Source organism: Wyeomyia smithii, chromosome 3 (assembly GCF_029784165.1).
Source record: "Wyeomyia smithii strain HCP4-BCI-WySm-NY-G18 chromosome 3, ASM2978416v1, whole genome shotgun sequence".
NCBI lineage: Eukaryota > Metazoa > Arthropoda > Insecta > Diptera > Culicidae > Wyeomyia > Wyeomyia smithii.
In genome coordinates, this window is record NC_073696.1 from 166,475,355 (window position 1) to 166,491,188 (window position 15,834).

The window sequence follows — 15,834 nt, forward strand, 5'->3', positions numbered from 1 at the left end:
ATGTTTTCGAAAAATGTCTGCAACTGCTCGAAAAACCGGAAAAATCTGCTTGAAATCTGACAAAAATCTATTCGTGATTCGAAAAAATTTCGCTCGCGCTGGTAAAAGTCTGTAAAAATCTGCACACATTTTGAGAAAAACTGCGCAAATATAAGGAGATTCTGACAAAAATCTGCAGAAACTATGGAAAATCTGTGAATATCTGCAAATCAATAAAAATCTGCCCACGGACTCTAAAAATCTGCGTTTTGCAGACAAATCTGCACATCTGGTATCCCTGCAAAAGACGAAGCGAACACAGAAAACAAAAATATGCGTATTGTTGACGCAAATCAGCCCTTCTGTGCGGGAAGGTACTTTTAGGTAAAAGTTTGTGGTAAAAGTGATTTACCGGCTTTTGAGTACCTGCACAGAAGTCATCATTTACCTAAAATCGGATACCTTGAATCAACAATATCAATATCAAAAACTCCATACAAATTTTTACCCAAGATTAATTATTCGCATTTTATTAAGTCTGTAGTACACTCTTTGACCAATGGTCAAATATTTGACCTTCTGACATAATGGTCAAATTTATTTGACATCATGATTGTTGTTTGTCCGTGTTTGTCACATAAAAAAATTGAAGAGTGACAAACAATTATCTTTGACCAAATTATTATCTGTCAAAAAGTGACAAATATTTGACGCTTGGTCAAAGAGAATCCAGCCTTTAAGCTGTTGCGTTGTTTTCACCAATTTTTAATTATTTACCTAAACCAGTGAAAACATTTAGGTTTACGTAAATTTACGTTGTGTTTACGTGTTCACTTGGTAATATTTTCTTTGTGTGAAGACTGAAGACGTAGACGACAGTTTATTTTACACGCTCATTATCTCAACTTCAAATTGAGTGAAATACCACTATATTCCATAAGAGTGGACGTATTCTAAATAATTATTTTTTTTATTCAATAGAAAATGTCAAATGGCATACTCCACTAGATTCCACTGACTTTTCAAATTTAAACATCAGAAATACTGAAAATATCGGTTTCAAAATTCAACAACTGAGTGATTTTAGGACAACCCTGCCGTCAATAAATCATGATACACACTGAAAATAAAGCGCACGCTTATCCCAAATGCTCTTAACATACACACTTATTTTTGTTTTAATTGGGTTGTTGCCATTTACGAATTTCTGCGTTTTCTAAGCAAAACGTGATTTTCAAAAATTTTAATGCGTTGTTTTTCGGTTTTTAAATTGCTCGAAATCTACTCGAAATCGCTACAATGACAGTTCGCCCACATACATAAGACATACGTAACACTGGCGTTTTTTCTGGTACACGCTGCCCCATAGTACTCCGTACCTCGCCCTGTCAAACTGCTCGATATATAATGAACCAAATGAATTAATCTTTTTCTCGGCCTTATCGAGCCCCAAAGAAAATCCCATAAGGAACTGTCAAAAAGTTATTTACAAAATCAAAGCAGCATTTTTCGAGTAGGAACGAGACAAATGCAGGGCTGCGCAGGTACACTGCCTTCAAAAACAACTCAAACAGAGGTTTTTTTTTACAGGGGTTGGTACTTTCGAGTAGTTCATTTTGTACCAACTTTTTTGGAAGATTTCTTCCTGAGTGTTACGTATGTATTATGTATGTGGTTCGCCCACATTTCGAGTAGTTCATTTTGTACCAACTTTTTTGGAAGATTTCTTCCTGAGTGTTACGTATGTCTTATGTATGTGGTAACACTAAGGAAGAAATCTTCCAAAAAAGTTGGTACAAAATGAACTACTCGAATGGTACACACCCAATCAGATAATAAAAGTTCGGTAATTATTATTACAATTTCGATCGGTAAGTTTAAGAAAATACAGAGTAGTTTGTAAAATTGATTTAACTTTACATATATTCTGTATTCAACAAATAATTTTACTGAATACTGCTATACTTTCTACTGAACTGTTCGGTAATTAAACTTCTTCCGAATATTGGTAAAAAACTACCGGACCAACTATAGCGCTGTCAAATTTTCTTTATTCGTTGTTCTCCTTCTGGTTGTCAAGTCACATTCTCGGGAACATCGTTTGCACACCAAATTTTTTTTACTGAAATTCAGTAAACTTTCACTGAATTTTGCCACGCTGTTGCAGCAATGTGAAATGTCATTCTGTTTGACGGTACTTTGCTGAATTTTCAGCAATGTGAAATGTCATTCATGGTTGACGCACTATTACTGAATTTCCAGCGAACGTCCGTTAAATTACTGAAACATCAGTTCAATGGGAATTCTTCGTGTAGATTTTAAAACACGTTGAAAGTCGATGTTTTGCTTATGATTTATTAACCTTTCACCATGTCACTAAGATAAAATTGATCCTCGAGTAATGTGTCGCCTAAGTCCGATCCGTTCATCCGATGTCCTTTTGCCAACTTCCTCCACTGAACTATGAAAAACAAGATTAATTCATTTTTCCACTCACCAAACACTTCCTGCACGTCTCAACGGTTGGCGTTCAAGCCTTTTTACGCCTTTATTACGGGCGAACAAACCTTTTTTACGCGCGCGGACTAAAAATATTGACAACAAGCACCACTTTTTTTTTCATTTTGACAGTACATTACTGTACATTCAGTAATCGAAGGAAAGATTGCTGAATGTCGGTAAAGCATGTAACCGGTGCGGTTGCAATTTCAGCATCGAGTGGAAATTTACCTAATTTTGGTATTGCCGCGGGAGAGTGTATGAGTAAAAATTACCCTCACTTGAACACCCCCGCAGCAGCGTGTACCCAACATGACAACTGTCACTACTTGCGCTGAATATCGGTCACATAAATTTGTTTATTTTCGTTTAAATTCGTTCGTTTTTTCGTTTGGGAACGATATTGTCGCGTTAGCTAGGTTCGATATTTTTTTTGTCATGTTTGTGGAATAATTGTTAGGGATAGATAGGCCGGTATTTTCCTCTAGCTGCGAAAAAGTGGTGCTGAATCTAGTCTCGGCGGGTATGTTGTGGTCGGCAGCCATCGCGGGATGAGGAGTTTAGCCTCGACCACGGTGAGACACGCGTCGTTTTGTTTACGTTTCTGTGCGCGTTTTTTAACTGTTAAATTTTTACAGTTTTTGTCTCGCAAAAAAGCGAAGGTTGTGCCGCTTTGTGTTGTGTAACTCCAACGAAGGTTGTTCCGTTGGCCCGTGGATCGAGTGCTACGAGTGGTGTTTGCTCGCCTAATAGGGTAAGCTGCGATATTGGCTACCCCGGCTAATTGGCAAGGAGCAGAAGTTGAAGACACCGCCCCGTTGAGGACTGAAGCAGCAGAAGGGTTCGGATACTGCCGCTGCCGTGATCTACCGGAGCAGCTTGGACATCAACCGCTTTTGGGAAGTGCTGCCACCACAACAGCGTAGAGGAAAATCCGGAATAAATCGCGATAAGTGTTTAATTTGTTTGTTTTCTTTTTTCTTAGTGTTCTAGCAAAGATCCGAAAGTCCGTTAGAGGTATCTGGCCGCCCTGTAAGGGTTTCGCCGGGCAAATTATAGTGTGTACAGGGTAACCCCCTGTTACAATTGGCGCACAGCTCAAAAACCGCACTGAAAAAAATATTTTTCTAAAGAAAAATTTTTTCTTCTTTTTGAGTGTGGGGTACCTATCAAAAATTCGGATTTTTGCTAGAATTTTTGTTACGCAAGTGGTGAGGTTTCTTCCGCAATATTGTTTGCGGTCGTATTGTTTATTTATTTTTCAGTGGTATTTATATTATTTATTAAATATTTATTGTATATATTTATTTATTTCTGTTTTCTGAATCAGTGATTTTGCATTGGTTTTGGTGGAACTGCCAGACGAGTTGTTGAAAGCTTGAGTCTTTTCCAGTCAAGGTGGTTGCCAACCATAAAATATTCCGATCCGATTCGAAACATTTTTTCAATTCCGCTCAAATTCCTGAAATAAAAGGGAATCGTTAGTGGGCGAAATAATAATACAAAGTTTCTTACCGTGTCGATACTGAATGCTTTGTGCTTTCGAGTTCTTTTCCGGAAAAATCGAGAGAATGGCGATGATTGTGGAAGAGCTCAACAGAGCTTATTGGTTGATGCGGGTCGACCATTTGCATTTCGACGAGCTAGATTTTGAGTTAAGCTCGCGGAATGTTGTCATCTCGGCTGATTCGGATCCATCTGGGGTTCAGCGGCAGCGTCGTTTACGGGGATTGTTGGCCGAAGAACGGTCTTCTCCGGTGGAACGCTGCGTGTGTTTCATGGGGATGCTGCTGAAGAAATGGAGATCTGCCTTGGGAAGTTGAGTTCCATTAAGGAAGATCTCCGTTATAGATGCCCAAACAAGGAGGCCTACCGAACAAGGTTACTCCACCTGGGGTCTAGACTCCAGATAATTCACAAAAACACAGCAGGGGAGGTCAATCAAGAAATTTTGGATCTGTTGGCGGGAGTTGCTGCTACATATCAAGAATATTTTGATATGCCAGCAGTGCTTCCTCCAATTAAAAATACTGGGGAAGGTGGAGCCGGTTTGGGTGATTTGCTGGACACGAACGTGCAACCAACACAAACGGCACCTATTTTCCCGCAAAGTGTAGGATCTGGTCCGCTCGTAGGAGAAGATGTTGGGTCGGTCTTGAGCGAGTTAAGGGACGAGATTCGACTTTTACGTCAGCAATCCCAACGAGATAAAGCTCTAGCGGCTGAGAGGTCTGATAGCCTTTTGGAAGCTACTCAGACGCTAATGGGCGGGATTGCTTCACTGAACACTATTGCTTCAGTTTTGCAAAAGACGGTTCAAGAAGTTGTCTCACTTCGTGAATCCGTTAGTAAACTTCGGGCGCTGGTACATTCTCAACCAGCTGGCGTTCTCGAGATTGATCTGCAGACCGATCTGGACGAAAGACGTGAGACGGACGAAATCGACGAGCCAGAAGAACCGGAAGTACCTGATCCACCACTGGCGCCCACATTAAACCAAACCGTGGTGGAAAAGTTACTCCTGGACTTCCTGAAAGAGCGATGTCCGTCACTTCCGATTAAGAACACGGAACCAGCTTTACCAGTCATTCAGTCCCAGGCCCCAAAACACCATGTGAATGGAAGGTCAAGCCCGACAGGTGGACGTGTTTCTTTGCCCAATCATACGGGTAATGAAATACCATCCTGCTGAGAAATACGCTGGGACAGATGATGGGCTAGGACTGAATGAATTTCTGGACTCCGTTGAAAATTATGCTCAGTGCGAGCAAATTTCAGAGGAGGAGCTGTTCAATTCTGCAATGCTCCTACTCACTGACAATGCTCTTACTTGGTATCGGGCTATGAGATCGCAGAACAGGCTTTACAACTGGAACCATTTGGTTTGTGAGCTTAAGGCAAATTTCGTTCATCCGGAACTTGACGCCGCTCTCAAATCAAAGGTTTCCCAGCGCCTGCAGATGCAAAACGAGTGTTTCCTGGACTATTTCCAGGAAATGGAAAAAATATTTCGTGCTATGACGGTTCCCATGACACCGAGCGAAAAACTCGACGTGCTCAAACGGAACCTCAGGCCAGACTATAAGCAAGTTTTAAGTTCAAAGCCAGTGAGTACGCTTGCAGAATTGATGACTTTAGGTAAATCGATTGATGCGTACAAAACACCGATTTACCGAAAAGTGTTCGGTTCTCAAAAGGAAGTCGCTGCTTATTCGGTAAATTCACCAATTAACACCTCGAAAAAGGACCAACCAAACAGAAAGGGAGGTGGTTCGAATAACAGCCACGTTGAAACCAAAACATTTTGGAGCAAAAATTCCCAACAGGATAATTTTGCTCCCAAAACGCCGTCTGAAAACACGAAGAAAAAGCCAGGTGTTCAGACGGAAAAGAATCTTGTCGAGAGAAATTCGATACCGGAATCCTAACAAAAGCCGGTGATTTGTCTCGACTATCTGGTGGAACAGCATCGACCTCCTAGTCTCGGAGTCTGTTACAACTGCGGTGGTACTGGACACGAGCATGAGGCGTGCAGAAATCCAAGACGACTCTTCTGTATTTTGTGTGGATTCAAGGGTTTCGATGTCTCTCGCTGTCCCTACTGCTTAAAAAACGGGATTCGTACCAACTAAAGTCCCAGTTGTGTAAGGATGTGCGCCCCATAGAAAGCCTAAAATTAGACCCTCAAATTTACAACAGTTTTCGACCATCTCATGATGAGGATTATCGTGATCCGTTGTTTGTTTAAACCATCATCCTCGATGATCCGTCCGATAATCGTCCTTTCGCTTTGGTCGCAGTATATGGCCATTCCTTCAAGGCTTTGCTCGACAGTGGTAGTAATGCCACCATTATCACCAAAAAGTTGTACCGAAAGTTTTCCAAAAGTCCATTAAAAGGTTTGGAAAGGCCAGTTGAACTTCGTTCGGCAAATGGACAGACCTTGCCGATCCTTGGACAAATATATCTTCCGTATACTTTCCAAACCAAGACAAAGGTTATTTGCACCCTTGTAGTGGAGCAATTAACAGTTTCTTCAATACTCGGTATGGACTTTTGGCGCGCCTTTGGAATAACACCCGAGTTGCAAACTTGTGCTCTGTTGAACTCAGGTTCGGAACGGGACGAAGAAGTAGAGATTGATGCTCCGAGTGAGTCTATACTTACTCCGGAACAGATGGCCTGTATCGAACAGGTTAAGACCTGTTTTCAGGCTGTAGTGCCCGGAAAATTGACTACGACCTCGCTAACAGAGCACAGGATCGTAATTAAGGAAGAATTCCAAAGTGCCGCGCCTGTTTGCCGATATCCTTATAAAATGAGCCCAAGAAAACTGTCTAAAGTCTGGGAAGAAGTCGACCGTTGGCGTTCTATGGGTATTATTGAAGAGTCAGATTCCGATTGGTCTTTGAATACTGTCGCTTTGACCAAACCAGACGACTCTATTCGGCTTTGTCTAGATGCCCGGCCTCTTAATGAGCGTACAGTACGTGATGCATACTCTCTGCCTCATCCCGGGCGCATTTTAGGAAGCCTGCCTAAAGCCAAGTACCTGTCTACAATAGACTTAAAGGAGGCTTTTCTCCAGGTTCCTTTGGCTAAAAGCAGTCGTAAGTTTACTGCTTTCAGTGTGCCCGGCAGAGGTATGTTCCAATTTACTCGTCTACCCTTCGGTCTCGTTAACAGCCCTGCCACGTTGGCACGTCTTATGGACCAGGTGTTAGGACGAGGAAAGCTGGAACCGTACGTCTTTGTTTACCTCGATGATATCATCGTGGTAAGCGAAACGTTCGAGCATCACCTACAGTTACTCAAAGAGGTAGCCAAATGTCTAGCCAAAGCCAATCTGACGATAAACCTGGCTAAATCCCGTTTTGGGGTTCCAGAGTTAGAATTTCTTGGCTATTTGTTGAATCAGGAAGGTCTAAAGGTCAACCCTGACAAAATTCAGCCAATACTCGATTACGAGCGGCCGGTGACGGTGACTAAACTGCGCCGATTCCTTGGAATGTGCCGTTACTACCGGCGTTTCATTGATCGCTTTGGTGAGGTAACCGCACCTTTGACCGACCTCTTGAAAACAAAGGCCAAGAATATTGGCTGGAACTCCGAAGCAGAACTCGCGTTCCTAAAGGTAAAGGAACTTTTAGTCACTCCTCCAGTGCTTGTCCCGCCAGATTTTTCAAAGGAATTCTTTTTGCAGACAGATGCCAGCGACACTGCTGTCGCGGCTGTTTTGGTGCAAGAACATCCAGAGGGGGAAAAAGTGGTAGCTTATTTTTCACATAAGCTAACGACTCCCCAACGGAATTACCACGCTACCGAAAAGGAAGGTCTGGCGGTGATTATGGCGGTTGAACACTTTAGAGGTTACTTGGAAGGTTATCATTTTCGACTTGTCACTGATTCATCAGCCATTACCTGGATACTGAAGACCAAATGGAAAACCAGTTCGCGCCTGAGTCGGTGGAGTTTGGAACTATAGCTCTACGACATGTCCATTGAGCACCGGGAAGGTAAGGACAATGTCGTTCCGGATGCCTTATCCCGGGCTGTAGCAGCCATTTCGGCATTGTCCACTTCAGACTGGTATTGCTCGATGAAGTCTAAAGTTTCAGCTAATCCTGATGATTATCCTGATTTTAAAGTCGAAGATGGTAAACTTTTCAAATACGTGGCCTCGAGAAGTGTACCATTCGACTCTCGGTTTAGTTGGAAATTGGTCCCAACTCCCGAGTGTCGAGAAGAAATCGTGCAACGTACCCACGATGAATTGCTTCATGTGGGATACGATAAAACGATTCACGAGGTTCAAAAACGCTATTTCTGGCCTCGAATGGGAGCCAGCAGTTCGCGAATATGTTCGCCAATGTGGGACCTGCAAACAGATAAAAGCACCATTTACCTCAGTCCAACCAGAAATGGGTCAGTCACGCACAACCGGTGCACCGTGGCAGATGATTTCGGTGGACTACATAGGCCCACTTCCTCGAATCAAACTGGGCAATCAACACTTGCTAGTCGTCCTCGACGTCTTCAGCAAGTACGTAATGTTGACCCCCGTTCGTAAAATTTGCAGCGCCTCACTTTGTGCGACCCTTCGCGAACAATGGTTCAACCGCCATGGAAGTCCGGAAATCCTGTTGAGCGATAATGGTCGACGTTCATCTCCAGAGAATTCAGCCGATTCCTAAAAGAAACAAATGTTACACATTGGCTGAATTCGAGGTATCATTCGCAGGCTAACCCGGTAGAACGAACGAATCGTTCTATAAATACGGCAATTCGCGCGTACGCCCGCACGGACCAGCGCAACTGGGATGCCCGCATGTATGATGTGGAGCGCATCCTAAATACTACGGTTCATTCTTCTACCGGGTTTAGTCCTCATTTCGTCGTCCATGGTTGCGAAATGGCATCAGGGGATGACTACTCCAAGATTTCCGGGGAGGGTGATCTGAAATCAAGAGAGGACCAATTAGAAACAATTCGGGGTATTGTGGTTAAAAATCTTAGTAAGGCCTCAGAGGGTGCTCGACAGCAATACAAGGGGCTACATCGCAAATTTGCGAACCCATTCGCAGTCGGTCAAATTGTCTACCGACGAAACATGAAGTTGTCGAACGCTCTCGAGCCTTATAACGCTAAAATTGAACCACAATACTTACCGGCGAAAGTTCTCGCCAAAAAGGGGTCTTCGTCCTACGAGCTGGTTGATCCTACCGCGAAAAATCTTGGTGTCTGGCCAGCAAATCTTCTCAAACCAGCATAAACTGGTACAATTTTGTACCGGCGGCCTGCCTTTAAACGGATTGTTCATTTGGGAACATTTAAAAGGCGACCGCCGGATTACATTTGGACTGTCGGTCCATTTATGCGTTGCTCTACCTTCTTCTAGTGAATAGTAAAAAGGGAGACTTACACTGCTGTTAGAAGGTTCTTCATTACCTTCGTTAAAATTTTGCGTGCTTTGCACTAGTGGCGGAGTAATAAATCGTTCCGCTGAAGTTTTGTTTTCTGTTCCAAAATCAGTCGTGACGGTGTAAAGTTTAATTATTGCCGGAAGAGAATTCCGCGCCTTTTGGAAAAACACCCACGCACTGGCACTTGGAAACAGAAGCAAATAACCGAAAACATATCACTTCGCCTTGTTCGGTGCCATTGACTCAGATTTCACCCCTCTTCAGCGGGTACTTTTTACAAATTTTTGCCTTGTTTGGGCGTTTCTACTTCGCACAAAACACTTTTTCCCTCTTCTATGGGGATAAACACGCACGCGCAACGAATTTTCACCGCGAGAAACCGTCGCGAAAACCTAAAAAATCGCGAAAACCGGAACGTGAACGGCGAGTTTCCATTCCGGTTTGTTTACAGAAAATATTCATTGATCATTCCGCATAGGAATGACGTCATCGCCGGTTGACGTTTCCAAACGATGCCGTGCTGCCAGAAACGATAAGATGGATTCGGATTAGAAACTGATCGTTTGTGGTAAGGCAATGTAATGTATGTACGGTGCGGCCGAATGTGAATATGTATGAATGCGCGTCATCGGAATCGAATGTTGTGTATTCGGAGTCTTGCATAATACTGGGGTTTCAGATTTTAACCACCAGGGTGATAAAATTGAATTCCTTAGGGAATATTTTTATTATTTACCGCATTATGCGAGAGACATTCTTTGGTCCCTCTCAAACGTCTCAGTATGGGAGATGCTTTTGAGATGAACAGGGACAGAAAGACATGGTCCAGAATGTTGACAATGACGTGGGATGGGTGCCAGAAGGAGTGCGTGAATGTGTGATTGGATATGCATGAGTGAACGAATAAAAGTTGACGTGGTTGAGTGAGATACAATGTTCTAGAGTTAATTCAAAAGGTGAATCGAATTGCAAATGGCGATTGGAATGAAAGGGTATGTATGAGAGAGAGAGAGAGAGAGAGAGAGAGAGAGAGAGAGAGAGAGAGAGAATAGAAGGAGTGGATCGGAAATTAACTCTAGCTCAGGTATCGAGTGTTGGCACCGTAAGAACACGAAAGTTGGACAGTCGATAAAAAACCGACAACCGTTCCCCTGCAAGTCAGAACCGTACAAAATTAGTACTGGGACTTGCAGTATTTTGGAAAGATGAGTTGTCTTGAAGAATGGATTAGAATTGGATTTCAAGTGCAGGCCTTGATTGGGTCAGATGATAGCTGACTGCTTCTCGCTTTGCGAATGCTTTCAGAATTAGCACTTCACACCAAGACCACACAATTTCAACGATTCGAAACTCCGGTCGATTAGTTTTTGGAATTTTTTGCTTGTAAATTACAGAAGGAATGATAGGGATAGCAGATTTTGTACATATTTATTTATTTATATGTTTATTTATTTATTTATTAATTTATTTATTTATTTGTTCATTAACTTATTCATTCCCCGTTTATTATTGTTATCGGTGTTAGGTTAGTAAAAAAAATTGTTGTCAATTTTTTTTCCACTCGGTGTGGGCGAGATTGTAACCGGTGCGGTTGCAATTTCAGCATCGAGTGGAAATTTACCTAGTTTTGGTATTACCGCGGGAGAGTGTATGAGTAAAAATTACCCTCACTTGAAAACCCCCGCAGCAGCGTGTACCCAACATGACAACTGTCACCACTTGCGCTGAATATCGGTCACATAAATTTGTTTATTTTCGTTTAAATTCGTTCGTTTTTTCGTTTGTGAACGATATTGTCACGTTAGCTAGGTTCGATATTTTTTTTGTCATGTTTGTGGAATAATTGTTAGGGATAGATAGGCCGGTATTTTCCTCTAGCTGCGAAAAAGTGGTGCTGAATCCAGTCTCGGCGGGTATGTTGTGGTCGGCAGCCATCGCGGGATGAGGAGTTTAGCCTCGACCACGGTGAGACACGCGTCGTTTTGTTTACGTTTCTGCGCGCGTTTTTGAAGTAGAATACTTTTCTCAGGAAGTTCGGCTACATAGGGATGTGAAATGAAAATCTAAAACCGAAAAAAGTGAAAAATATGTCCAATTTCAAATGCTAATAAATCAGTAAGTATTCGATGGATTTCCTTCGTTCTTGAAGCAATAGATTGGAAAATCTTCTAAGATTCTTCCCAAAAGAAGATAATTGTAATTTTATTATTCACGCTATTGTACTATTGAAAATAGTCGAGCCTTGTCAAAGCAAAAAAATTGACCTCTTATTGGTCGTTATATGATTGCTTCCCAAGCACGGTCGACAGAATCATATACCTTGCAATTTTAAACATGCTATTTGGCCTATAAAAGAGCCTGTTCCAGCCGAAGCCGCTTATAATAGTTCTAGACAGCGACAACAGCAGTCGTCCTCCCTTAGCAGCAGCAGTAGCAGTGCAGTGGATACCAGCGATGGCGGAAAGCGGCCACAGCTGTGGCGTAGCAATGGATAGCGCACTAGTTGCAGCGGATTCCAGCAACGATAGCAGCTGGGCCAGCTGATGCAGGGACAGTGGATACCAATGGCAGCATATAGCGGCCACAACTGTGGCATGGCTATGTATAGCGCACTAGTTGCAGCGGATCTCAGCATCGATAGCGGCTGATGCAGTGAGGCACTTTAGTGAAATGCAGTCTCTGTGCGATAGTGAGCACTGGTAAATGCATTCAATGAAAAGCTGACTCATTTTGACAACACGTGAGCCGTCTAGCTTTGAGTGTTATATCAGCATTTCACTGTTTACTTTATCACAACGAAAACTTTGTTCGCACTGTCAGTGATAACGCAAAGATGTAATCGGCATCTTATCTGATACTTAATTGAACAACAAATTGTCCTTTCCAGGATGAAATAAAAACCTGATGGTTAAAGCGTTAATGTTTTCTCCCGTTTTAATTTACATTATTAAATTTGTAAAAGTTATAAATTTTACTTCATTTCTGTGTCTCAGAACGTGCTGAATTAACTTTTCCTTCAGTCATGAGCACGACATCCGCAAAAATTTCATCTCAAAATTTAAAAACTGTCAAGCCCCAACCATGACAAGCAACTTACTATATTATTGAAAATGGTCAATCTTTGTTGAAGCGCAAAATTCGATTGATCTGATTAGTCAACGTTTATTCACCAGAAAAAATGACTGATACGCAAGCAGCCGGGTTATCTTGTAAAAGTATTCTACTTCAACCTTGCGGTCGTGACTTTGCACACAACCCTCCTGTTATTTTTTTAACTGTTAAATTTTTACAGTTTTTGTCTCGCAAAAAAGCGAAGGTTGTGCCACTTTGTGTTGTGTAACTCCAACGAAGGTTGTTCCGTTGGCCCGTGGATCGAGTGCTACGAGTGGTGTTTGCTCGCCTAATAGGGTAAGCTGCGATATTGGCTACCCCGGCTAATTGGCAAGGAGCAGAAGTTGAAGACACCGCCCCGCTGAGGACTGAAGCAGCAGAAGGGTTCGGATACTGCCGCTGCCGTGATCTACCGGAGCAGCTTGGACATCAACCGCTTTTGGGAAGTGCTGCCACCACAACAGCGTTGAGGAAAATCCGGAATAAATCGCGATAAGTGTTTAATTTGTTTGTTTTCTTTTTTCTTAGTGTTCTAGCAAAGATCCGAAAGTCCGTTAAAGGTATCTGGCCGCCCTGTTAGGGTTTCGCCGGGCAAATTATAGTGTGTACAGGGTAACCCCCTGTTACAAGCAAAACGAATTGCCGAATTTTCAGTATACATTTAAATTGCTGAAATCTCAGTGCATGGTTTTTATTGTTGAATTTCAGTAAAGATTGCTTGGGAATTTGGTGTGTGAACATTGAAGTTCCTGCATAAGAAAAAAAATATATCGCATAGAACAAATTTTTCGTAAGTATATGATGATAAAATTTGTGAATATTTTAGGCATCAAACCATCACAATTTTTGCTTCTACTTCCGAGCATCTGTTGCATGCTACGTGAATAGTTTACCGCCATGTTAATGGACACATCAGGATGATCCTCGGCTTTGAAACTATGAGCACAACTGGCATGAAGTTCATGCACAGTCTACAGCAGTTAAACACGTTTGATTTTCACTCATGCAAATTCGGTGCGGCGAACGACGATTTTTGATTTTTTTTAGTTTTCAATAGTAAAATTTTTAATAACATTTGAATAAAAATATTAATATAAATGTACTTCATATTTCTGGTTTTCTTAAATAATTAAAAGTGAACAAAAAACAAACATCACAGATCTTTCGGTACTGTCTTACACAACTTACAGATTTGATCGGTGGTTTTGGCAACTAATTGCATTCGCTGTTTTCACAAATTAGGTCGGTAATAATGACAGAAAGCAACAACAATTTGATTACTGATCGGTCGGTAGTGGTTTATATTGCCGAACGTTTAACCGAGCGCTCAGCGGTTGAAAAGTCGGTGAAAATGAAAAAACCAATTCGGTGATTAAATGTAAGTGTGTACCACACTATGAATTAAATCACTGTTTGAGTTGTTTTTGAAGGCAGTGTATGTGCGCAGCCCTGCCTTTGTCTCGTTCCTATTCGAAAAATGCTGCATTGATTTTGTAAATTACTTTTTGACAGTTTCTTGTGGGATTTTCTTTGGGGCTCGATGAAGCCGAGAAAAAGAAAATTCATTTTGTTCATTATTTATCGAGCAGTTTGACCGGACGAGGTACAGAGTACTATGGGGCAACGTGTACCAGAAAAAAACGCCAGTGTTACGTATGTCTTATGTATGTGGTTGTGTGCCAACAGCAGAATAGGTTTTTGTAGACACCTCGGAATAACGATACGTTGATCCTTCATAACCATATCGCCATCACTGGTTAAATTATCAGTTAATTTCTTATATCGTTGAATCGTTATATCGTTTAAGGCCATCTTCGTTAGGGATACCATCTGGTCGAAGTTAGAAATCAGGACTCCTTTTTTCGGTACAAATTTGAGCTAAGCTGTTTTTCGAAGTTTAAATAATTTAACACGTTAAATGTGATTTGCACCTCAAAAACACCAAAATACTTCTTTACTTGTTCAACATACTTCTCAAACGATCCAATATTATTACGCAGCTTTGAATTTATAAGCAGATGTTCAGCACATGTAAACTGTTTTAAATTAAACTAACCGTTTAGAGGGGACTAACTGGAAAGTCTAAAAAAAAATTATTTTTTCTGGATGTTTAGGGTAAAGTGAAGTGTTCGGGAATTTTGGCTATTGACTAAGGAATGTTTTAAGATGTATTTTGTGTATCATGGGTGCAAATATAGTGAGTATTACGCTATTGGCAGCGTTTTTCGCGAAACCATGGTTTTTTAACCTGTGGTAAGTTTTTATCAGCATCTACTGAGCCGATCAGGCTGAATTTTCTTTCAGCATGTAAAAATGGATTATCTTACTTGCCACATAGCCGTTTTTCAATATCAAATTTTTTCTATGATTTATGATTTTTTAAAGTGATTTTTTTATGAAAAAAAACTAATGTTTTACTAAAATGGCCGCCATTTTGTCAATTTTTTGAAATTTCAAAAATGGCTATGTAACAAGTTAGATAATCCATTCTTACATGCTAAAAAAAACAGCCAAATCGGTTCAGTACATGCTGAGAAAAACTTACCACCGATTTAGTGAGGGCATTCGCGTTCCCAGCTGCCAACAATCTATGTGCAACCACAACATGCAATATAAATCTTCAAACAAACTTTAATCAATAGCCGAACACCTTACGTTACTCTAAACATTGAAAAAAAAAATTTTTTTTTCGACCTTCCAGAGTAAAGCCAAATGTTAAACGGTTACAATACCTAAAAGATTTCTCTCGTCACTAAGATTCAACCAAAAACAAAATCGTTCGTAGTGACCGTTGTGTGCTGGAACTAAAAAAGTAATTGATTTTGAAAAATTCTGCATATTTTTATCACACTACAAAATTGAAAATCTTATGAAAATCAGGACAAATGCCAGAAAGTGAAAAATAAATCAGGACGTCAAAAAAGGGTCTCCGAAAATAGCAACTAACGGCTTATGATCTGTTATTAATCCAGAGGACTTCCCGTATTGCTAATGATGAAATTTTTCACATGCCCACATCAGTGCCAAAACTTCACGTACAGTTGGTGCATATTTGTGTTCTGTTTCAGTTAATGTTTTTGATGCAAAACAGATAATTCGATTTTCACCGGAAGTCCTACGTTGCACCAATACTGCCCCGAGGCCTAATGGGCCACCATCCGCGATAATGTATGTATCGTCTTCTGGATCGTAAAATCCGAGTATTTCATTTTTCAGTAAAATTTCCATAATCTGATCAAATTTTTCTTGATGTTCTGCTTTCCAAATGAACGGAGTTCCCTTTCGTGTTAATAACTTAAGTGGGTAGGCGATAGTAGCCACA

General features: G+C 41.3%; 1 long non-coding RNA gene across 2 annotated transcripts; it reads right to left on the reverse strand.

Annotated features, from left to right (window-relative positions):
- Nucleotides 1–3,722: 3,722 nt before the first annotated feature.
- LOC129731859 (uncharacterized) lies at nucleotides 3,723–9,855 on the reverse strand. Of its 2 annotated transcripts, XR_008729105.1 has the most exons (5): nucleotides 9,147–9,855; nucleotides 8,726–8,935; nucleotides 8,479–8,668; nucleotides 3,994–8,096; nucleotides 3,723–3,940 (listed from the first exon to the last, which is right to left on the reverse strand). It is a non-coding gene; the product is annotated as an uncharacterized LOC129731859 (long non-coding RNA). The 2 variants fall into 2 exon arrangements; XR_008729104.1 differs by having other exon boundaries at nucleotides 3,994–8,668.
- Between the last annotated feature and the right edge of the window lie 5,979 nt (nucleotides 9,856–15,834).